This window comes from Phyllostomus discolor, chromosome 4 (genome assembly GCF_004126475.2).
Source record: "Phyllostomus discolor isolate MPI-MPIP mPhyDis1 chromosome 4, mPhyDis1.pri.v3, whole genome shotgun sequence".
In the NCBI taxonomy this organism is placed as follows: Eukaryota; Metazoa; Chordata; class Mammalia; order Chiroptera; family Phyllostomidae; genus Phyllostomus; species Phyllostomus discolor.
The window spans coordinates 159,302,447-159,309,826 of NC_040906.2; the positions used below are offsets into that span (position 1 = coordinate 159,302,447).

Below are 7,380 nucleotides of genomic sequence, written 5' to 3' on the forward strand. Positions count from 1 at the left end.
ACATCAGTGTGCGGTTGCTGGGGGTTATGGCCTGCAACCCAGGAATGTACCCTGGCTGGGAATCGAACCTGGGACACTTTGGTTCCCAGCCCACGCTCAATCCACTGAGCTATGCCAGCCAGGAATATGTACCAGTTTTTAAGAAGAACTTGAGTGATCCCATTTCCTCCTCAAATTAATATCCTATTTCTCTGGTTCCCTTTATAGCAAAACTCCAAGTAGCTTATAGTCACTGTCCCTGCTTCTTCTTTTCCCATCAATCCAATAGCAACTTCTCTTGGTAAAGTCAGTATTGATTGCTATGTTGCCCCATCTAATGGTTAACTTCTAATGTCTTTATTTTACTTGACTTTTCAGCAGTATTTAACAGAGATCATCATTCTTTTGTTTTTTATAAACTTCACTTCACTTCAAGGACACAACTCCTTTAGTTCTACTTCACTGGTTGCTCCTTCTGTCTTCTCTGCTGGTTCCTCCTCACCTTACTTCTAAAAGTTGAAGTGCCCCAGGTCTCAGTCTGTAGATTTTTTTTATCTCTGTATGCACTTAGTCCTTTAATAATCTCACCCATTATCATGACTTTAAATATGTACTCTATAGTGATGACTTCCCAATTTACATCTCTAGACTGAACACTCCTCTAAAATCTAAATGTATACATTTCAACTTCCTACTTCACTACTTCTGATAATAGCAGCCATCTCACATTTAATATGAAGTTGTGTTTCTTGTCAAATTTGCTGCTCCTTCAGTCCTTTCCATCCTTGTAAATAACAAATCCACACTAACAATTTGCTTATGTCAAAACCTAGGATTCACTTCTGATTCCTATTTTTTTCTTTTCTTTTTTGCTTTTACTTTTAATTATTTACTCCTGGGCCATAAGTTTTTGTTTCTTTGATTTCTTCTGAGCTATCTTTTTCTTCTATGCAGTCTCCTCTTCTGGTTTAAGAACAATCTGCTCTTTTTCAGGAAGGATCATCTCAATGTTGCAAAGAGAGCTCATGTATGGGTTAATCTGCCCATGAGTTCTATAAATGCCACATCTTGGGAGCTTTGTTCACTTGGATGTGCTCAATGACTAAAGAAACTACATCTAAAACCTTATATCTAGCATTCCTGTCTGCATTTTTAAGCATGTGCACCAAAAATTTAACACTCTTTTTGGGCTACCAATGCTTGTGTCCAGCTCCACTGTTTGGCCTGAGCACACCTACCAACTCCACCATTATAACAACAGAATGTCACACGTTGCTTCTGTAAAGTGACATCCTTCAGATACTTGGTGGCTTTTCTAATATGCATACCCTTGAGGGCCTGGGTAGTTTCATGAGTGTTCTTAGAGTGAACACAAAGACTCGAACCTCTTTATTTGCATGAGTTTGTGGGGTTTTCTGTGCCAAGTGGATAGCAAACAATTTTCAGAGGTCACCTCTGGCTGCTTCAGGGAAGAGTTGATTCCTCTTTTTTATTAACATTGTAGCTCAATTCATCAGGAAGTCTTGGTGGCTCTGCCTTAGAAACATATCCAGAAGTTGGTCTCTTCTTATCACAACTGCCACCCTGGCCCAAGCCACCACCACCTCTTCCCTGGATGTTGTTATAGTCTCCTAGTTAATCTCTGCTTTCACCTGTGTGTCCTGTAGCAGTCAGTGTGATCTTTCTAAAGTAAAATTCCAATTGTGTTACACCCCGTTCAAAACCTTATAAAGATTACCCATATCACCGGAATAAAATCCACAGTCTTTAACATGACTCAAAGAGCCCTGCTTCAATAGGCCCTGTTATTTTTCTCTCTAATCTCACTTCCTACCACTCTTCCCCTCACATACTCTGTTCCAGTCACATTGGCCTTATTGATATACCTGGAATTTACTAGGCAAACTTCTACCTACATAGCCTTCCCCCTTATTTTCTTTGAGTATCAAACATCATCTTATCAGAGAGACCTTTCCTAGCCATCCATATAAAATAGCACCTTCCTCCATCAGTCTTTCACCATTTACCCTGCTTTATTCTTTTTCATATCACTTATCATCTCAGATATTACTTAATTATCTAAATGCAGAACTGCTCTAAGATTGGTTCATTGAATTGGCTAATTCAATGGCTCACAATGACAGGCCTCTGGCCTCCTTAGCATGTTGGTTTCTGTCCTCATGTTTTTTCTCTCACAACTGATTGCTATTATTCTAGGAAACACAACATTCATTCTTACACACATTCAAAGAGAAGTAATGGGACCTCTATCCTCCAGACATCCTTTTTAATATCAAGATAAACCTTTCCCATGTATCTCCAGAAGACATTTCCTTATGTCTTTCTTGGCCAGAATTGTCTCACTTGCCAATTCCTAACCACTCAAAAGCAAGAGAAAGGGAACTGTCATAATTGATGTAAATGAATCAAGATTTATTCCCTGGGATTTGGAGTTATTTAGCACTCTTTCTGAAACCCTTCACAACTTTCTTTAAATGAAATTTTAAAAACTTGATAAAGTTTTTTTCTTACTTTATTTTTAAAAATATTTTATTTATTTATTTTTAGAAAGGGGAAGGGAAGGGGAAAAAGAGAGAAACATCAATGTGTGATTGCCTCTAGCATTCCCCTTACTGGGACCTGGCCCGCAACCCAGGAATGTGCCCCCACTGAGAATGGAACCACTGACCCTTTGGTTTGAAGCCTATGCTCAATCCACTGAGCCACACCAGCCAGGGCTCACCCTTAGTTTTAAAAATAATCCTCCCTGGATGATATATTGACTGATTTTAGAGAGAAAAAGGTGTGGAGGTGGAGAAAAAGAGATCTATATGAGGTAGAAACATTGATAGGTTGCCTCCTGTATGTGCCCAGACTTAGAATTTTACCCGCAACCATTTGGTGTATGGGACCACACTCCAACCAACTGGACCACCCTGCCAAGGTCCTTCACTGCTTTCATGCACAAATAAACAAGGTTATGTTAGCAAGAAAGAAGTGGAGACATGTTAATAATGTTTTCTACACTCATGATTAATCAAAACCCCACTTTTGTTGGCTACTTCTTTTCTAAAGAAGTTGGCCTCTCACATATTTCTACAGTTGATCATTTGAATCAAGTCAGTCTCCCCATTTCTCTCTCTTGTATTTAACTGTATTCACTCATAAGAAATGTATTATTTGATACTGAATACCTAACAACCTTGAAACTTAGTGACATAGAAAACCAATTTCATACATCATGATCAAATGAGATTTATTCTAGGAATCCAAGGTTGGTATAACATTCACAAATCAATAAATGTGATTCATCACATAAACAAAATGAAGGATAAGAACCACATGAAAAAGCAGTTGATAAAATCCAGCTCCCATTTATGATAAAAATCTTTCAGCAGAGTTGGAATGGGGGAACATACCTAGACATAATAAAGGCCATATATGACAAATCCACTGCCGGCATCATACTCAACAGGGAAAAATTGCAAGCATTCTTTTTAAGATTGGGAAAAAGAGAGGGCAAAGAGACTTCTGGCCAAGATGGAGGCATAGGTAGACACACTGTGCCTCCTCACACAACCAAAATAAGGTCAGCAACAATTTAGAAACAAGATAACGACCAGATCTGACAGAAAATTGAACTGTATGGAAGTCGGACAACCAAGGAGTTAAAATAGACACATTCATCCAGACCGGTAGAAGGGGTGGAGTCAGGCAGCCAGGTGGAGAGGGGTCATGGCATAAAAAGCACCGGATGTGTAAACACATCCTGAGTATGTAAGGCATCCCAAGCACAAGACCACAGCAGGTGGACCCTGGGCGCACAGGAAGCTGGCAGACTGTGAGGTGGTGACTGTGAAGCAAGGGACTGCGAGCAAGGCTCCTGGCTGTCTGGGCCACATTCGCTCACAGATAAAGCAGGCAAAATTGGGCAGTAAGACAGATCGTGCAACCCAGGGTCCCAGCACTGGGAAATAGAACCTTGAAACACTGATTGAAAACACCTGTGGGAGTTGAGGCACAGGGAGAGACTTCCAGCCTCACAGGAAAGTGCATTGGAGAGACCCATGGGGTCCTAGGATGTACACAAGCCTACCCACACAGGAATTAGCACCAGAAAGGCCCAGTTAGCTTGGGGGAAGGGACTGAAATCTGACAGAGAGAGGAGCAAGTGTCATTGTTTCCTCTCAGACCCCACTCCCACATACAATGTCACAACCCAGTGACTGGGTTGCCCTGCCCTGGAGAACACTTAAGGCTCTGCCCCTCATACATAACAGGTGTGAACAGATCAAAAAAAAAAAAAGGCTCAAGCAGAGGTACAAATCAAAGCCTCAGAGTCAATACTTTTAAGTGACCAAGAGATAGCCAACCTATCAGATGCACAGTTCAAAGCACTGGTGATCAGGATGCTCAAAGAGTTGGTTGAATTTGGTCGCAAATTAGATGAAAAAATGAAGGCTACGATAAGAGAAATGAAGGAAAATGCACAAGGAACCAACAGTGATGGAAAGGACACTGGGACTCAAATCAATAGAGTGGACCAGAAGGAAGAAAGGAACAACCAAACAGAAAAGAATGGAGAAATAAGAATTCAAAAAAATGAGGAGAAGCTTAGGAACCTCCAGGACATCTTTAAATGTTCCAACATCCGAATTATAGGGGTACCAGAAGGGGAAGAGGAAGAGCAACAAGTGGAGAAGTTATTTGAACAAATAATAAAGGAGAACTTTCCCAATTTGGCAAAGGAAATAGACTTACAGGAAGTCCAGGAAGCTCAGAGAGTCTCACAGAAGTTGGACCCAAGGAGGAACACACCAAGGCACATCATAATTACATTAGCCAAAGTAAAAATGAAGGAGAGAATCCTAGAAGCAGCAAGAGATAAGGGGACAGTCACCTACAAAGGAGTTCCCATCAGACTGTCAGCTGATTTCTCAAAAGAAACCTTGCAGGCAAGAAAGGGCTAGAAAGAAGTATTCCAAGTATGAGAGGCAATCTACATCCCAGATTGCTCTATCCAGCAAAGCTTTCATTTAGAATGGAAGGGCAGATAAAGTGCTTCCCAGATAAGGTCAAGTTAAAGGAGTTCGTCATCACCAAGCCCTTATTTTATGAAATGTTAAAGGGCCTTTTGACCCAGCAATGCTACTTCTGGGAATATATCCAAAGGAACCCAAAACTCTAATTCAAAAGAACAAAAGCACCCCTATGTTCATTGCAGCAATATTTACAATCACTGAGATATGGAAGTAGCTCAAGTGTCCATCAGTAGATGAGTGAATAAAACAAATATGAGACACTTATACAATAGAAAGCTACTTGGCCATAAAAAAGAAAGAAATTTTACCCTTTGTGACAGTGTGGATGGCCTAGAGACACTTATGCTGAGTGAAATAAGGCAGTCAGAGAAAGACAAATACTATATGTTTCACTCATATGTGGAATCTAATGAACCAATTGAACTAACAAGCAAAATAGAGACAGACTTATAGATAGATAGCAGGATGACTGCAATGGGGCAGGGGCAGGGGAGGTTAAGGGTGGAGGGATTGAGCAGAAAGGAAAAAAGGACTCATGGACATGGACAACAGTGTGGTGATTGTGTGGGTGGGTAATGAGGGGGTTAAACGGAAATGGAAAAAATACAATAAAATTTTTAAAAGACAAAAAAAGAGAAAAACTATTTACTTATTCACAATTCTGCAATTTGGGCCAAAATTAACTAGATGGAACTTTTGCTGGTATAACCTGGACTTATTCAAGGGGTTGTAGTCATTTGGTGGGCAGCTGGAGGCCAGGTTTCTCTTTCTCCATATGATCTTTTACTTTTAAGGAGACTAGATCAGGCTTTTAAGAAATGAATTTTTAAAATTTATTTTCTTTAAGCTTTTATTTATTATTAGAGAGAGAGAAGGGAGAAAAAGAGGGAGAAAACATCAATGCATGGTTGTCTCTCATGCATCCCCACTAGGACTGGGCCACAACTCAGGCATATGTCCAAACCAGGAATCAAACCAAACCCTGGACCTCTCCATTCGCAGGCCTGCACTCAATCCATTAAACCACACCAGTGAGGGCTAGATCAGGCTTTTTCACACAGTAATCAACAGTGTACTAAAAGAAAAGCTCCAATGTGCAAACATTGATCAAGTTTCTGCTGGTGTCACATTGAGCAGAGCAAGTCACATAGCCAAACCCAGAGTCTTTGTGAGAGGACATTATACACGAGCACAGATACCACAACATTTGAGTCACTGAGGATGCTTATGTAACAGTTTACCACAAGAGATTAACCATGGAAGAGAAAAGAAAATCACTGGAAGAATCATGAAAATCAAAGAGCCATTCTTTTGGGAATACTGTACAACTTCTATAAGCTGTGACTGAAGTAAATGTAAAAATGAGAGTAACAAGTTTATGGAATAAAACCTCTGCTATGTATGATTTATTATATATTTTAAAAATTATACATTAATTATCTAAAACTAAATTCAAGTTTGGGTGAAGACAACAGAATCAGGTACAGGATTAAAAATGAAATATCTTTCTAGATATTTTATTTAGTGTACAAAAGCAACCAAGCTTTATCTCAATTTAGTCTCTGTCTATTGTTTTCTTTCTGTTTATTGGTTTTATTTTACCCAGCATCATTGTGTTGTGAAAACCAAAGTCGTTATTAAAACAGAACCCCAAAATTGTTTTCAATTTGTCAACTCTATTTTTTTAATTAAAACAATTTTTTATTGATTATAGAGAAAGGGAAAAGGAAGGAGAAATAGAGGGAGAGAATCCAGTTAGCTGCCTCAAGGCCTGCAACCCAGGCATGTGGCCTGATCTGGAATCAAATCAGTGAACTGTGACCTTTAGGTTTGTGGGAGGATGCCCAGCTAACTGAGCCACACTGGCCAGGGCCATTTTCATACAAAAGGAATCAACACATAGGTAATCCAGAGTTGGTGGTTCCATTAAGTCATCTGGGATCCTGCATCTTTTGTCTTCTGTTTGGGCATTCTCAACACATGGCTTCCGTACACAGGGTCATTTCATAGACTAAGATGGCTTCTATAGTCCTAGCCATGTGTCTGCATGCAGGTATCAGAAAAGGCAAAAGGAGTCTGAGTCATCTTCTTAGTCACAGACAACTCTCTGCTTCCATCACATTAACCAGAACTTACAGAATGATATCTAGCTACAAAGAGGTTGGGGAACACACAGTCTTTGTTCCAGACAGCAATGTACTTAGCTGTAATGCAGTGCAATCAGGGTTCTCTTAGATGATGGGGAAAATGGGTACTTGGGAGGAAAAAGACTTTGCTATAATGACTAAGACAATGTAGTGAAAATGTGCATTTTTTCCCCTGCCAGAATCTATGAAGACTCTTCAATTATGACTGGGAA

At 39.9% G+C, this 7,380-nt stretch overlaps 1 pseudogene; it reads right to left on the minus strand.

The window, feature by feature from the left end:
- Positions 1 to 868: 868 nt before the first annotated feature.
- Positions 869 to 1,423, minus strand: LOC114495230 (annotated as a pseudogene).
- Between the last annotated feature and the right edge of the window lie 5,957 nt (positions 1,424 to 7,380).